The sequence below is a fragment of the Protopterus annectens genome, chromosome 5.part0 (genome assembly GCF_019279795.1).
Source record: "Protopterus annectens isolate FY-2018-M chromosome 5.part0, PAN1.0, whole genome shotgun sequence".
Taxonomy (NCBI): domain Eukaryota; kingdom Metazoa; phylum Chordata; order Ceratodontiformes; family Protopteridae; genus Protopterus; species Protopterus annectens.
The window spans coordinates 562,835,515-562,854,240 of record NC_056735.1 but is presented as its reverse complement, the minus strand read 5'-3'; positions in this window follow the sequence as shown (position 1 = coordinate 562,854,240).

Here is an 18,726-nt window from a genome sequence, read left to right as displayed (position 1 = left end):
TTTTGTTAGCTAAGGTCCTGACTCTCTCTCTCTCTCTCTGTCTGCCTGTCTCTCTCTCTTTGAACCTATTTGTATCAGGCACAAGTTTGAATTCCAGAAAAAAAAATTGTACATTTGCCATGTTCAGAGGAAATAAATCACCAGAAAAAGACTAAAACAATTAGGATTACATTCTGAAATACATTGATTTTAAAATACAAATACCAACGTCTTTGCTTCATTTCACATTTCTACTTTCACATTCCTCCATCTGATGCTATGAAGCATCACTAAAGTCATGTATTTCTTTATCACTAGGCAATGGCAACAGGTTTTCAAATGGGCAGATAACGTTTTATTTGCTATCAGCCATTCTTCACATGCAGTTTCCTTCTGTCCCTGACATGCAGATGCTTATGCAGTTGTTTTACAAATATAGTCCTATTTGGAATAAAAAGACAACTTAAATAATTTTTGGTCACAGACCCTCCTTCAAATAATTTTTTCTAAAGTTTATTAAAATGTTTTAATACTTCATTTTCGTTATTTTTTTATTATAACTTCTATCTAATGTTTTCAGTGGCAATGATTCAATTTTATTCTTTCACATGGTTTGAAATTTGATTCTTTCATTGGATTCTCAAAGTTTAAGAATTGGATCTTTGCACTTCAACAAAATCAGTCATAATAATAATACAGATTATAATGGTAATTTTTAAGAACAATTTCAAAATACCCCCTCCGCAACCAGAAAAAGGTTGATTAACCATGCCCAGTGGGAACTTTCACATTCTTTAGCATGAGACAGTTAAGCAACTTTCTGAATAATCTCTAGGTGACTATGAATGGCAAGAAACAAAACTCAGCCAGCTGATAATGGCAAGCTGTATTCATTTATTATTTAAAAGCACAACAAACATACCGGTTTCGGCTCAATTGCATGTTAGCCTTCTTCAGTGTTGAAATAAAATAAAGAATGAAGTGCCTTACATAGCAAACACATAAACTGATACTAAGCCATGATTTGTTTCTTTGTTCATTCAATCCAGGTGCAAATAATGCCCCTAATTTAATTATCCATTTCTTTTCCTTTGAGTCCAAAAGGCTATGCCATCCAGCTTTATTAGCCTGGTTGCCCATGATTTTGTCAATTAATGTAAGTCTGGAAGGTTGATAGCTATGCGCCACTGTCCTTATCCCTTCATCTCATTATAGTTCGTGCAGGAGTTTTTTTCTTTTCTTTCTAGGACTTTGCTCAAAAACGTTTGATATACGTCTCAATGGCAGTTTTTTTTACATAGTCCTATATGTTTCTGTTTAAAGTAACTAACTTGTTCAGATATACACTAGTAAAAAAATACCATCTGAAACTGGTTTCTGCTCTGTTCATCCCATCTAAAAGAATTCTGCAATAAACAGGGACTGAAATTTCCAGGAGGCGAAGAAAGAAGCGGTACCAAAAATTTGCTCAGTCCATTTCAACAGATTCATAAAGGCGACGAAAAAGGAGAGACTGTGCTACATAGATCAGAACCTAGCAGTCATAATCTAAACTTGAACTCAACAAAAAAGTCAATAAGCTATATATCTATATTAAATATAAACATGTTTTATTTAATGGTATTTTTCAGTCTTGACTAACAGACTTTGGTTCATGACACAAAGATCCAGCATTTAATTCCATCCTGTCTGTCGAAATTCATATTTCAAAATAAGACTGTCAACGGTTTTTTGCATTTTATAGAACAGTGCCCTCTGGAACATGTCACTAGTCTATTTAATCACCAAAACAGATTTACCATCCAAAAATATATTTATTTCTTCAGCACGTCAGTGTTATTTTGGCATACATGTTTGAATATAAAATCCCTGTACCTGACTGAAAGCGTTAGTGGTTTAAGTTCTACAGTGAAATAGTAAATATTTGGCTGACAAGAAATACTTTCATTATAATAAAAAAAGGCTTGTGCAGTTTATGTGGGAATGAGTTCGAGGGATATTTTCCGCCTATATATTATAAATTTAATCATATGATAATGACTTTTATATTGTTTGAACATGATGATGCATTACCCCTCAACAGACACTTGCGCACACTGTTGCTGGTTACTCCACAGCATTGAAAGGACACTGATAATTTGTTAGGAATGCAAATGAAGAATAAATACTGACAGAGCTCCCTAATGCAGAAGACCTGAAAAGGAAACCGGGACACAATTAAATGTGAAAAAAAGCCCGATCTGGAGTAGAATGTCTACTACTGTCTTCGGGCGTGTGAAGTTTGGTCATGCCATTTTTATCACTGATAAATCATTCTAATATGGAAATCAGCATTTTGCTCTGTTTTACCCCATTCATATGTAGTAGTTGCCTGTACTGTGGAGTGCTTCCTCCTTTACAAAGGTAAACATATAATGCCACACTCACACCACAAACCTGTTTAAATGTGCCCAGCCCGCTCGCCATCCATGCAGCAACAGAATCCAAGCCCGCTTGACATCCATGCAGCAGTAGAATTCAAGTCCCAAGCCCGCGAGAGCTTAAAACTTACCTCACCTCTCTGCCGATTGGTCCTGTCTGCAGATGAAACAGTCCAGAGCTCCTCTGTTCTGTGCTGTCATCACTGCACAGATTCCTGGGCATCAGCGGGGCAGAAATGCCTTCCATGTATCTGGACTGCTGGCTCAGGCAGTCTGAGTTTGCACAGATTCCTGGGCATCTGCGGGGCAGCCTTCCGAGTTCCCAGTGCGTCTGCGCATGCGCCGAGTTCCTGGACTCGTGAAAATAAAATATTTTGTTTTTCTTAATTTTTTGTTTCACGTTTTGTTTTCTTTTTGTTTTTAGGTGGGAGGGCTGCAGTCTTGCAGTTCTATAGCATGAGCTGCCCCTGGTTTAGGGGCATGCTGTTCTAAAATCTTTTAAAAAGCTATTTTAGCAGCCAGAAATCCATCATCTTTGGAGTGTTATTGCCTATATGACAGTTTTCACATATTTTTCTAAAACTGTCAGTTGGTGTTGAGGCTTTCAGAACTGCTCTCAAGTATTCAGTAGTTGGGTTCTCTAACTGATATGTCCTTCTAGTACTTTGGCATATTTAGCAGAACATATTTGAATTGTGGGGAAAGAAACTGCAATGATTTGGAAATCCTCTGCAGTCTACAGGGATACTTCTCTCATGGTTAGTTCTGCCTCACTATACCGACCAGCTGCAGGATTAGGTTCATAGTTTCATAGGGTGAGTGCTAGTCTAGCTGCTCTTGCAGGCCATTTTAAGCCTAGTTAATCTCCCTTTAATCTTATACCTTGTGTCTTTGAAGTAAACATCTTGACCATTATACCAGGTACCTCCCTTAAGGGGTGCATTTTTGTATTTAGCATGTCAATATCAGTGGAAGAATCAGAGTCTGTTTTTCCTTTGTATTTTGTTTAGGAGAGTGGATCCACTGATATTATTGTCCATCAACAACTACTAGAAACTGTGTAATCAATTGCTTGATCTGCTTTAGGTATTAGTTTTTGATGGAGTGCTTTTATTAGTAAATCATTTTAGTTTTCCTACATGCTTTGTGCTAGTTCTTTGTGATATAACAATTTTCCTTCATTGGCTATTCCTATTAGCATTTGATCTGAAGATATCGTGGTAGATGTTGGTTGTCACTGTTTAAATCTAGTATTTTAAACTGACCCTTTGGGATGAGCAGATGTACTAGAAGTAACTTGAGCTGTGTCTGGGAAATAGAAGGTGTTTTGGCAAGGTGTGCCTCTGCCTGCCATGTCAGAGAGGGAGAGCTCTCTACTTCATAAAAAGCAGGTTGATCATAAGGTACTGCTCAGGCAGAAAGAATCAGAGGCCAGTCATCATCTGAAAATTCTGGTTGTATAACTGCTCATTTTTCTAATTCCCTTAAAGTATACATACCCCAGGAATGAGGTTTTTCTTCTGCAATTTTTTGTAATGAATTTAACTGTTCTATTCTCTACCTGCATTATATTTTATACTTCTAACTAAAGACTTATTTTCCTTATATGTAGCTTCTTCTTGTCAGTTATTAAAAGCTGAACAAAAAGAGGCTGACAGTTTATTCACTTTGTGTTTTAGTTTATTTTTAAGATTTTCTAATACTCTCTTTCCAAAAGTCCCTTTTACTGGAAATGATAAAGCACTATCAGTTTTAGTGTGCTCAGACCATTTTATTCAATAATTACAATGGTCTCTTCCATACTTATTAAACATATGCCTGGCTGGATGGAGTCCCACACTCTTTCTCTTTTAAAACACTTGCCCAGATGCCCATGATAAAAACCCACTATCATACTAAAGAGATAGATGTGTGATTATGATTAAACCTACAAATAATGAATCCTCTCTGCTCCTTTATTCTTTTTGTTTTAATTAAAACCTGCTCTCATACATGAAATAGATACGTTGTCCTTCTGACAAGGATACTCTGCCCTTCCTTTTTCATGATTAAAACCCTGACACATACAAACAAAATGAAACTTGCATTTTTATTTTAATTGATTGGTTATCTTACATGCAGTTTCCCTAATCTCATACAATTTACCCACACGCATACAGTTGTATCTAATGTAAATGTTGTTAGTAAAGCTTTCCTTTAAAAAATATAAACTCTGTTGAAGGTGGGAGGAATACAAATGATGTACTCTTACAACAAAAACTTGCCTAACAGAAAACATGTCACAGTGGGCCTAGTGGTAATTTTTGATGCTGTGGCACAAAAATGGCTAAAAAAAATCACGATCTCATGGCACCAGACTATTAGGGTACAAATTAACTTCCACACAACACAGTTCAGCAGAGAATAATAATCTAATTTTTCCAAAGAACACACATATGTGGTAGACTAGGAAATCAAGGTCCCATCTCCTTGAGGCAAAAATGATTGAATTATTTCTACCATTTTTAATCAAATGCGTATTAAGTAACAAGTAAAATATGGCCACTGAACAATTAAAATCAGTGCTACAGCATTAATTTTGCTAACCAAGGTCTCCTGACTCTCAATCTGTACCTTTCCCATACTAGGCACATTTTCTGAATTCCAGAAACGAACATTTTATACTTGGCACTTTCATGTTGGCAGGAAATAAATCATCAGATGTAGATTAAAATAGTTAGGAATCCAGTCTGAAATAAAACTCATTCAAAATACAAACATTAACATTATTCAAACAATGCACCACCCCCATACCAAATCCCACCTGGTGCCACATGCAGTTCAATGCTGTGCAGAACTTTCCAAAAGCAGTTGCACAGCTCATAGACCTTTTCTTGTCTAAGTAAAGCTTCCCTTTGAGATGCATGTCCAATATAGACCAACCATGCTTCCTCACCACAATAATCTAAATGCTGAAATGCTGACTCAGTATCTGGTTTTGTCAACTAGTGTCCTTAAATGACATGATCAGCTATACTACTTCATCCAAAGAAGAATACTGAACCTCAGCATGTGACCTATCAATATGGGCATTGATAGAATCACCTCCTGGAAAAGACAAGTCATGTATTAACCATTAATTCCCTGGAGATTCCATGGTACTGAATGGAGGGACATCAAAGGGACTTAATAAACTACTCAAAGCCACCTTCTTGTCCACATTTTCTGCACTATCTCTTCCCTCCCTAAAACTGACTTCAAATTCTTACTGATATGATCTGCACCACCTATCTTAAATTTTACTAATAAAAGTACCTCGAAGTCCTCTTACTGGATCCTGATCCACCTCCTTATTAAGCGAACCCTGAAGCAGATACTCTAACCAACTCACATTAATAGCTGGGTATTATGGCCTGAACTGATTCTGATTTGAAAGGATGACCATCTAAAACCCACTCTGTCCCCACTTTCATCTCACTCTAACCTCCAAGCCATGTTTTGCTCCAGTACCATGAAACCTCTCCACATCCAACTCCTCCTTTCTCCAGCATTTGATGGCAGTAATTTGACCAAAACAATGGGAACACATGTGTGGAAATCTGCATGCGGGCCAAGAGCACTTTCCCACATTGAAAGCCCAACATGTTTTCACCTTGCTCCCCATTACCTTTAAGTGTCCCCTGACCGCACTGCCCATACTATCTTGCATGGTCCCCATTCAATTGACAGGATTCCAGGGTTCCCATATGATGGATGTATCTACCACATTCATCTTATAAAAATGTTGATTGTACAGTATTCAGGAATTACTCTCCCCAGCCTATGTGCTTCCTTAACAGTTTAAAAATAGGACAAGAGTTATAATGACTGCTGTAGCTCTTTCTCAAGTATAACAGCCATGAAATAAACAAACTGACAAACACAATTGTCCCAAGTCCGCAGTAAGTACCTCCTTGTACCTCTCTTCCCAACACAGTCAGGTTTGGTGTGAGATCCTTAACCCAGGTGACTTCAGCTCTGCCATCCTTTAAACGCCCTCAGCATCTATGAGATCAAAAAACATGACACAATTTCTGTGCCAGATCTTTTACTTTGCAACCAATGGAATGTGCACAGTAAGAAAAGCTGCTTTTCCAACTATGCCACTTAACAGAACTGAATGTAGGCCCATATTTGAACTGACTTCTGCTACCTAACTCCACGTATCTAATATTGTGACATCTGGCGATAACAGAAAATCCCTACTTTCTCCAGATGCCCCAGCAAACCCCATCAAATTTAAGCCCCTTTGCATTCACTCCATCTCCTCTCTTAAGTACCCCCAGTGCTTTATGCCACAAACAAATAAAATCTGCAATCTGCCCTCATCTCCCAAACTGAAATTGTGCTCCAGTATCAATAAGTTAGCATCTGCCACAATATTGCCTAAATCTCCTTGATCAGAAAGCATCATTATCAATATCAATACCTGTCAGTTGCTGCTGAGATGTTGAGGACATCTTGGTCAAGCTCCTATGCAATCTTCTTGCAGACTCATGCAGATTTTCTGGATGCATCTCTATTGCAAATCTTCAAGATCTTCTAGATCATTTGGCCATATACTCGGAGACCTCCATAACTGGCTGTTCCCTGAGCCTTGTTGCTTCATTTAATCTCTAGCCAGTTGCACCTACTCAGTGTCCTGTAGTGCTTGTCCATACTACTGTGTCCTGTGAAATAACCTGTCTCCCCGTGATACTAAGTCTGGGTACTTCCTCAATGGGTTCCCCACCAGAGCTAGCTCTTCCACCTGTGCTATTCTGCAATAAGAAAAACTAAAGATGCATCAGCAACATGTGACATCATTTAAATTTTTGTTTATTTCTTTCCCCCTTTAGAGGGCCCCCCTTCAATAACCAAAGTAGCCACTTGTATCTATACTGCGAGAAACCCAGCCACTAAATAGCAATAATTCTTAAAGATGCAACCCTAGTTGCCAGTCTGGCAAAGGTGAAACTAACCCAGCCTTCCTTCGCAAATAAACGGGGGCAAATCCCAGCAGGATCAGTGCCTATTCATAATACTGAAAGACACTATTAACATATTAGTAGAGTTCCATTAAGGCATTGAGAAAATTACAGAATATGCATTGATAACCTACCCTGAACTAAGATTATACTCAAATTATTGTGCATTACATGTAATTCACCATCTTTTCCACCAAATTAAAAGGAGCTGAGCCACTTCATCCAGGATATCACTGAATTCAGGGCCAGTAACAAGTATGATCTCTGTACCTGCATTTTTTTCTTTTTTACTACTTGCAGGAATCAACCCTTAACTTACAGCTTCAACTCCCTGCACACCATTCACCGAATAACATTCTAGTATGACAAGAACCATGATAATGTGAAATAGTTGAAAAATAACCATTCTCCAACTCATGTTTATTCCTACTGGTGCCAAGAGACCACCAAATAACTGAGGGATGGACCACCATGCCAGTTATTTTACATTAAGAAGGTGTGGTCTGCACTCATGTTGGAGGAGAGGGTAGATTCTGCCCTTCTGAGCTGGGAGTTTCTGGTTAAAGGTTTATTGTGTCAGCTTATTTGAACTGTTTCTTTCTGAAATTGGTACACCTTGTTTGCTGTAGCATAGACTAAATTCAGACCTGATGAATCTATCTTTGTTTATATAACTTGAGCACTAATCCAGATTATCTTTTTTTGGAGAAGGTTCCCCTGCACCCTAGTGGTAGGAGTGTGCAGTTAGAACTTGTCTGAACAATGACTGCTGTAGGGCTCAGTTCTTAGCTTTTTATTGGTTAATTGGTTTAATCAGTTTGCTCATTCCCCACTGTTATATTAAAAAAAATACACTTTATGCATTGTCGCTTAGCTAGGGTTAAACTATTCTCGGCACCATAAAGTCTGCTCTTCAAATTTTCCCTTAGAACTAACCAGTTTTTTAGTTTTAGCACACAAATCTGTTTCTTTGAGCTCAGCACTTGTTCAGCACTCAGTGTAAGCACTAAGTAAGCTAAAAATTACTACAGCACTTAACTTTCCTCCCTTGTCTAGGGGAAAGCAGTTTTTAGTACTTAATAAATAAGCACCTATCCAGGCATGTCTAAGGGTCAGCTCCTGGTGTTTTCTCCTGTCTACCTGATGAATCTGGGCATCTTGGGGCAATGCAGCAATTGCCTCATGTACACAGACAACCCTCTCCTCCTACCACCCAACACTACAACCTGTGAGAGATGCACTTATATAGCAAAACTGGAAGCAAAGCTCTCTTCACCCAAGACTGGACTAGACAGTCAAGATGAGAAGATAAGGTAAACACTTGCACCACACCACACTCATCATATAGTCCCTCAAAACCTACACCACCAAAACACACAAACATAGAAACACAAAACACACATCTACATTCATGGAGGCTCTCAATAAAAATCTGCCCAAGCAACAGAGACCTCCAAAGCAGAAACGCAGGCAACTTCCACCCTCCAACACAACCCAAATGACACATAGCCCACAAACTCAGTGTGCCACTCAATCACAGCCCATAAGGCCTGCGTACCCAGCACTCTAGTCATAGGTGACTCTATAGTCAGGCACACTGATGTTCCACTCACCAGGCTAAACAAGGAGAGGGTTACTGTCAGCTCCCTGTCGGGTGCCAGGATCTGCCACATAATGCATGCACTCAGGTCACTCCACAACAAGTACAAATATACTCTGTCATTCTCCATGTTGGTGTGAATGACCTGAGATGTACCACCCTGGACTACATGAAAAGAGACATGGACGAGCTCTCCGATCTTGTAGCCCAGGCAGGTATGATCCTAGAAACACGTGAAAGAAAACAAAAGCTGGATAAACGCCTGGTATACACCTCAAGCGAAAAAAAATGAAAAGACCAATGGTTAGACCACAGCTGAAGATAAAAATGGAATAATCCACATCAGGAAATAAAGTGCTTTAGCAAAACATGTGGAAGAAGAAGATAGGAAACATATTTTTAATTTCATGGTTTTAGAAATAATAAATAAAAGTAAGAGGGGAGGTGATATAAGGAATAAGGGAGAGGAAGCAGAACAAAGATGGATTTTATTACTTCAGGCTGATAGGTCTCCTGGACTGAACAATGCTGTTTCCTTGAAACCTTTTCTAAAATCCAGACCACTAAAGCATTAAGTAATATGGATTATTACATAAAATGTGTCTGTTATATGTATATTTTATTTCATCTTTTGCAGAATATAAGGCAAATTAATGTACTGGTGTATGGAATTTTAATTAGTCTATGTCATAGTTCTATATGTGTTTTCATTGGTTGAACCATATTTTAAATACCAATGTTTTAACTGTTTTTATGAGTCTGAAGAAGTGATCAGCTGACTTAGATCGCAAAAGCGCTTACTCTTGTTTAATAAAGTGGTGTGAAACTGCAAGTGGACCGTTTCCTACCTTGACTACTACATCTCAGTTACAACTTTTGGTTTTATAAAGGGCACTACTGTGAAGCTGCAAGTGATTTATTTCCTGACGTGGATTATTCCATTTTTATCTTCAGCTGTGGTCTAACCATTGGTCTTTTCATTTTTTTTCACTTGAGGTATGATCCTAGCCCTGAGTAGCATCCTGTCATCACCCAGAATGGTACCACAGTACAAGGACAAAATAATTGACTTCAACAATTGGCTAAGCTTCTAGTGTCATTCTAAGGGGGTCCAGTATCTGCCTGACTGGAATGACATGATCGACAGACCACAATGCTTTACCAGAGATGGCCTGCTCCTGCTGAACTTGGGTTTCTGGCTACTGGCTAAGGATCTTGCAAACCCTATAGTGTCTTTTTTAGTGAAAGTTCAAGTGACAAATTCACCACCACAGCAGGTACAAGCAAGCAAAATCTGAGGCTAATGCTACTCAATGCTAGAAGTCTAAACCTCAAAATGCATTCACTCGAGGCACTCTTTAAAATGGAGAACATCGGCATCTGTGCAGTGACAGAGACCTGGTTCAAGGCTCCAGATAGCACCCCTGCATTACCAGGCTATAATTCATACCACACCTTTTGGCCACCTAACCTGGATCGAAACACTAAAGGTGGATGCATGTCCATATTCATTAAGGATATCCACACCTCCACGCTAGTTGCTCAGCATAATGCATCTGAGATTATTCAAGTGCAACTAACTCTGGGCAAGACCACAATCCAAATTGTAACTTGCTCCAGATCCCCCACCATGGCCCAGGATTCCCACTCCTCATTTCTTGATACGCTGGAAAATATTAGGGTACAACCCAACACCCTAATAATGGGTGATTTCAACTACCCCACCATTAACTGGGAAAACTACTCATGTACCAACTCTTTTGCTCACCGTTTTCTGGAATTCATAAATTCCAACACCTTGGATCAACTTATCCACACTCCCACCAGGGGCAGCAATATCCTAGACCTGGTCATTACCAACATGGGTGGCTGGTGTTCTACACCAGAGGTCAATTCCTCATTGGTCAGATCCAACCACAAGCTTATCACCCTAGACATCCACATCCAGCCACCACCCCTATTAGGGAAACCACCGTAAAAAATTTCTCCAAAGCCAACTTCATAGCCTCAGTAAGAAACTGAGATGCCTCATAAAATCCTCCAAAGCTAGTTACGAAAATAAAATTGCCAAAGATTCCAAAGACAACCACAAAGCATTCTATAACTATGTCAAGAGTCTAAATGGCAATGCTCAGATCTGCTCTGAGCTAAAACAGAATGGCAGTAAATATACTGATCCGGAGGATATTGCCAATATCCTGGCAGATCAATTCAGTGCCAACTTCACCCCCCTCTAACCCCCTAAATGGCCCATCTCAATACCGGAAGATTGCCAAATTTCAGTAATAACGGCCACACAGGTACAAAACGCACTCTCTAAAGCCAAGAATACAGCATCCATGGGACCAGATGACATCCCGGGCTGTGTACTACATGAACTACAATATGAACTGGCACCTCACCTAAGTGTCATGTTTAATCATAGCCTCACCTCAGGTTTCGTGCCCACTGAGTGGCACAGAGCTACAGTTATCCCAATTCACAAGGAGGGATCCACCTTGGATCCCGGAAACTACTGTCCCATCAGTCTGACAAGCCTTATCTGCAAGGCCATGGAGCGTATTATCATGGAACTTATAAACAAAGATATTGGCAACCTTCAAACACTGGACCCCACCCAGTTTGGGTTTGTGAAGGGCAGATCTTGTCTCCTGAACCTGATTGACTTCTTTGAATCAGTCTCCAGAGCCATGGACAAGGGTAAGGTGGTCCACACAGCCTATCTAGACCTTGCCAAGGCCTTTGACACCATCCCCCACTCTGGAATCATAGATAAACTTACTAAGTTGGGCATTAATCCCTATGTCACCCAATGGGTTGCTAAATGGCTTACTGATAGAACCCACACTGTAAAAGTAGCCGACTCCAAATCCAGCTCCAGACAAGTGACAAGTGGAGTACCTCAGGGTTCAGTCCTGGGGCCGCTCTTGTTTGGCATCTACTTCTCTGAAGTACAGGTCAACACTAAGGGACTCTGGATAACAAAGTTTGCAGATGACTGCAAACTGGGAGCCATTATTGAATCCTCAAATGATGTGGATACTCTACAAAAGGGCCTTACAGAAACAGATGCTTGGTGCCAGAGCCATGGGCTCAAGCTCAATGCCAAGAAATGTATTGTTATCCCCTTTGGGAAAAAACATGCATCCATGAATTACCATATAGGTGGCAGTACACTAAACACAGAAAGTGTGATAAGAGACTTAGGGACACAGGTGGACAGTGGTCTCACCTTCGATAACCACATTGCCACAACAGTCAGGAAATCCTTCTATGTGGCACACCTCATCACGAAGGGCTTTTCATCCAGAAAAAAGGAGGTCATTGTCCCACTGTACTCATCCCTCATTAGACCCATTATAGAATACAATGCCCCATTTGGTATGTACCTCTCAAGACATCTGCAACAACTGGAAAGGCCTCAGAAATACCTCACTAAAAGAATCACAGGCCTAAAGCAGATGCCCTATGCTGACTGCCTTAAAAAACTCCAGCTATACTGTGTCGCATATCGTCTACTCAGAGGGGATCTCTGCTTAACATATAAGGCCATGTCAAACCCAGAGCTGTTGGACATGCTACACTTAAAGAAATCCCAATCCCTCAGACCTACACGCTCCAGGGATCTAAACCTTGTCATCACAATAAACAAAACATGCTGGAGGGATAGGTTCCTGACCCAGAAACTCCCCAGACTCTGGAATAGATTGCCCATACATGTCAAGCAGAGTGCCTCTTTGGACCTCTTCAAGAGGAACCTTGACAATTGGATGGGAGAAAGGAAATTCACCCCAGGGATCACGTCAGTCGTCCTGCTAGACAGGGGATCCAGGAAAGTAAATAATGTGGGAAGAAATAGCCAGGGAATTGTTATGGCTAGGCTTGTATAGGCCCTAGGGCTGATAGCCTAGTACCAACCTATGAACCTATGAACCTAAGTGTCAACCTACACGGCACCCATGCAGACGGACAACAGAGGTACGACTGCTGAATCTTACACAAATGCACTTTATAAGCACTTACACGAGTGCATGGATTGTGCTATCCCTAACAGAACCAAGATGCTATCCTCCAAAAAAAAGAAGCCAATCTGGTGGTCCCCTGCCATAAACAAACTCTACAACAGAAGAAAGAAACCGTTGCAAAAAAGAGTAAAATCCCATGATTGAGAGGAACTCCCTGGTCAGCCTCAGTAAGAAGCTGAGATCCCTCATAAAATCCTCCAAAGCTAGTTAGGAAAACAAAATTGTCACTGATTCTAAAGACAACCACAAAGCATTCTATAGTTATGTCAAGAATCTCAATGGCAACACTCAGATCTGCTCTGAGTTACAGCACAATGGCACTAAATATACAGAACCAACTGATATTGCCAACATCCTGGCAGATAGGTTCAGTACTAACTTTACCCCCCTCTCACCCCCTAAAGGGCCCATCGCTATACCAGAAGAATGCAAAGTTCCTGTAATCACGGCTGCACAGGTAAAAACCATATTCTCCTAAGCCAAGAACACAGCAACCATGGGACCTGACAACAACCCAGATTGCGTTCTACATGAACTGCAGAATGAACTGACACCCCACCTAAGTACCATGTTCAATCATAGCCTCACCTCAGACTCTGTGCCCCCTGAATGGCACACAGTCACGATTATCCCACTCCACAAAGGGTGAGCCACCATGGACCATGGGAACTAATGCCCCATTACCCTAATGAGCGTTTTCTGCAAGACCATGGAAAGTATCATAATGGAACTTATAAACCAAGACATTGGTAATCTCCAAACTCTGGATCCCACCCAGTTTGGGTTTGTAAGAGGCAGATCATGTCTCCTAAACCTGATAGACTTCTTGGAAGCAGTCACCAAAGCCATAGAGGAGGGTTAGGTGGTTCACACAGCCTATCTAGATCTTGCTAAGGCTTTTGATACCATCCCCCACTCTGGAATTATAGATAAACTTACTAAACTAGTTATAAATCCCTATGTCACATAATGGGTTGCCAACTGGCTCACTGACAAAACCCACACTGTGAAAGTAGCAGACTCGAAATCTGACTTCAGACCAGTGACAAGTGGAGTACCACAGGGTTCAGTCCTGGTTCCTCTCCTGTTTGGTATCTACTTTTCGGAAGCATAGGCTAACTCAGAATGTCTTTGGCTAATGAAGTTCACAGATGACTGCAAATTAGGAGCCATAATCGAAACTACTAACAATGTTAACGATTTTGAGAGAAAAATAGCTAAAGACTCAAAAGACAATCATAAGGCCTTCTTTAGCTATGTTAGAAACCTGGGAGGAAACTCCCAGATATGCTCAGAACTAGTTCAAAATGATGTGAAGATTACTGATCCTACAGACATTGCCAACATACTGGCTGACAGGTTCAGTGCAAACTCCCCCCCCCTCCCCCCCAAAAGGAGAGATATCTATACCAAACGATTGCAGCCCCCCAAACATCTCCAACGCCCAAGTGAGAACTGCTCTCTCCAAAGCAAAAATCACAGCATCCATGGGACCTGATGGTGTCCCCGGCTGTGTGCTCCACGAACTCAATGAGGAATTAAACCCACAGCTAGGACAGCTGTTTAATCATAGTCTTACCTCTGGATACGTACCCAGGGAGTGGCGCACTGCAACTGTGGTCCCACTTCACAAAGGCGGTGCCTCCACCAACCCTGGAAATTACCGGCCCATTAGCTTGACAAGCCTTATCTGCAAAGCCATGGAAAGGATCATAATGGACCTCATAAATAAAGACATAGGGAATTTGCAGACTTTGGATCCAACCCAGTTTGGCTTTGTCAAAGGCAGATCATGCCTTTGAAACTTGGTTGACTTTTTCAAAACAGTCACCAAAGCCATTGATGAGGGAAAGGCAGTCCATACAGCCTACCTCGATCTGGCGAAGGCCTTCGATACAATACCCCACTCGGGTATCATTGAAAAACTCATCAGCTTAAATGTTAACCCATACATCACAAGATGGGTTGCAAACTGGCTGAGTGACAGAACCCACAGGGTCAGAGTTGCTGGTGCCATGTCAGACTCAAAGCCTGTCACAAGTGGTGTCCCACAGGGCTCAGTCCTGGGCCCACTCTTGTTTGGCATCTACTTTTCCGATGTACAAGCAAACACAGGAGGGTTATGGCTGACAAAGTTTGCAGATGACTGCAAACTGGGCGCCATAGTAGAAAACACATCTGACACAGATATCCTTCAGAAGGGTCTCACAGAAACGGATAACTGGTGCCAGAGCCATGGCCTAAAGTTAAATGCCAAAAAATGCATAGTCATACCCTTCGGGAAAAACAAGGTTACCCCTAGCTACCAAATAGGTGGCAATCCACTGAGCACAGAAGAAGTTATCAGGGACCTGGGGACCCAGGTTGATAGTAGTCTGTCATTCGACACCCATGTAGCTAAAGTAGTTAGGAAGACCTTCTACATTGCCCACCTTATCATGAAGGGATTCTCATCTAGATCAAGGGAGGTCATAGTCTCCTATACTCATCACTCATCAGACCAATGATTGAGTACAATGCCCCATTCGGAATGTATCTGACCCGACACTTGCAGCAGCTGGAGAGGCCACAAAAGTTCCTCACCAAAAGGATAAAGGGTCTCAAAAATCTGTCCTATGCTGCCCGACTGAAAGAACTCCAGCTCTATTCAGTCGCCACCGCTTGCTCAGAGGTGACCTTTGCCTAACATACAAGGCCATGTCAAACCCAGATTTGATGAATATGCTTCACCTCAAAAAATCTAGATCCGTCAGAGCCACAAGGGCGGGAGACTTAAACCTCAACACGGCTATTAATAGGACGTGCTGGAGGGATAGATTCATCACCCAAAGACTCCCTATGCTGTGGAACAAAATCCCGGTATATGTGAGGCAGAGCACCTTGCTGGCCTTGTTCAAGAGAAATCTTGACCAATGGATGGGAGATCACAGATATACCCCAGGGATTACCTCAGTGTCACTGCTCGACAGAGGCACAGCAAAATAATGGGTATAGTTCCCCATACTAAAGGGGTGGCGTAAGCCACAAAACGATGGGCTAGGCTTGTAAATGCCCTCGGGCAGATAGCCTAGTATGAACTTATGAACCTATGAACCTATGTGGACACCCTACAAAAGGACCTCACTGAGACAGATACCTGGTGTCAAAGCCATGGCCTCAAGCTCAATGCCAAAAAGTGCATTGTCATCCCCTTTGGTAAAAACTCTGTACCCATGAGCTACCACATAGGTGGTTGTCTACTTAACACCGAAAGTGTGATAAGAGACCTTGGCACACAGGTAGACAGTAGTCTCTCCTTTGATAATCACATTGCCACAGTAGTCAGGAAATCCTTCTACGTAGCACACCTCATCACAAAAGGTTTCTCATCCAGGAAAAAAGAGGTCATTGTTCCCCTCTACTCATCACTCACTAGACCAATTATTGAGTACAACTCCCTTTTGGTATGTACCTCACAAGACATCCACAAGTACTGGAAAGGCCACAGAAATACCTCACAAAGAGGATTACTAGCCTCAAACAGATGCCCTATGCAGACCGTCTCAAAAAACACCAGCATTACTCCGCCACATATCGCCTACACAGAGGTGAACTCTGCCTAACATAGAAAGCTATGTCAAATGCAGAGCTGTTGGACATGCTCCACTTAAAGAAATCCCAATCCCTCTGAGCTACATGCTCTAGGGACCTAAACCTTGTCACTACAATAAACAGAACATGCTGGAGGGATAAATTCCTGTCCCAGAGACTTCCCATACTCTGGAATAAACTACCTATCTATATCAAACAAAGCTCCTCATTAGAACTCATCATGAAAAATCTTGATGATCGGATGGGAAATAGGAAATTCACCCTGGGTATCACCTCTGTGGCTCTGCTTGACAGGGGAACAGGAAAATAATTTTCCTGGGTGGCAAAAGCCAGGGTACCTTTTTGGCAAGGCTTATGTAGGCCTTAGGGCCAATAGCCTAGTAGCTACCTATGAACCAAAGAAGCAAGACTTGCCACATTTTATTTAATCCTTTTTTTTAATGCTATAATCCACTCTGTCATGTGAATGGATCACTCATACATCTTTGCAATGCTTTGAAACTTAAACTAAAAGAAAGACATGAGATGAAATATGTTTGCAGACTGTCCTGTTCCCACAGCCTGCGTAAAAGGAGTGTTGTTGCTATTCAGCAACCCCGTTTTCAAGCCTGATAATATCACCAATGCCACCATCATATCAGGATGCATGGGGCTTGTGATGCTCTTACTACAGGGTCAGTGAACTAAATGACCACACTATTCAGGCCCTTTCTTCACTCATTATCAACCACCAAACAATTACCTAAACAAATGACTTAATTAATGACATAACTCATCTAAAAATGCCTTATCATAAATCATCTGTCCTCCACATGTTAATATAATGGACAGTGTGCCTAATTGGCATAATTAACTATATTTATATATGTGTATATATTTATACATAGAGAGAGAGTGAGTGAAAGAGAGAGAGAGACCACAGGGCTGTACTTGTGAGCAATAAAGCTGCTGGTTGAGAATCCTAAAAAAAAAATAGTTCAAAAAGAACCATGCACTTATGTATAGTAATCAAAACTTTTTTACTGAAAAACACATAGGAGAGTGCCTACACCCTTAAAAGAGTTTCACAGAAGCTATACTTGAGACAAAGGAACTAGTGGCAAATTCAACAAATAGCTTACTGGCACCCAAAACTGAACACAAACAGCTCAATCAAATATGCACTTGAACATAGAAAACAGGATCATAATACCCTTTTGCAACTGAGTTTTGTTCATTTCAGTTTCCAGTGCATTTGTCAGGAATAGTATTACTACTAAGCATACATTTTAAAACTCTCCTGCATTAAGTTATACATGATTTTAATAGTGGTTTACATACACTCATGCTAAATATGTTGATTTTTTTTCTATGAAATCAAGTCTGTCACTTGCACACTTTTTTATTTTGTGTTTAACCATATGAATGCACTTAATGCCATTATGCCATTCTACACTGATCACATGATGCCACATATGCTTATTGGTAGTTGAGCAAAAGCACTTTAGACTCTTTAGTTTATTATTTTGTTCTTTTACCTTTCTTGCATCAGTTTCAATAACAGCAGTAATCTGATGATGTTTCTCAAGCCAAAAGTGTACCTTTTTGTTTATGCCAGTATGGCCACCAACCATAATCTTATCTCTAAGCTTATATAATAAATGTATCTAAGCTCAGTTTATGTGCCCTGAGGCAATGCTGCCTTCCTGCCTTGATGAAATTCAACACTTGCTATCATTTAGCCCTAGCTTCACACATTTAGTTTGTCTCTTTTCAACAAAGATTCATGCATTTGTGATCCCTCCATCATAGGCTCAGAATGTGTAAGTTTACAGCCCGTAACATCTGCACTGGTTCTGTATGTAAGACTATTGGCAGTGGAACTCTCTTTTTACTATACTTAGTGTTTCTTAGTACTGCATTAACAATCTATGAATTATTTTCTATTTGTTTCAATTATAGATGAATTAATTTCTTGCCTAGTCTTAACAATCAAGTAAATTCAGTATATTACCAAGGACTAAACCAAATAGTTGAATATTTTTCCTGTCTCCCCAAACATCTCTGCAAAGTTTTTTTTTTTTGCAACAGACACTGGTACAAGGCACACTTACTGGAGGCTCATTGTTTCCATGATGGGAACTACA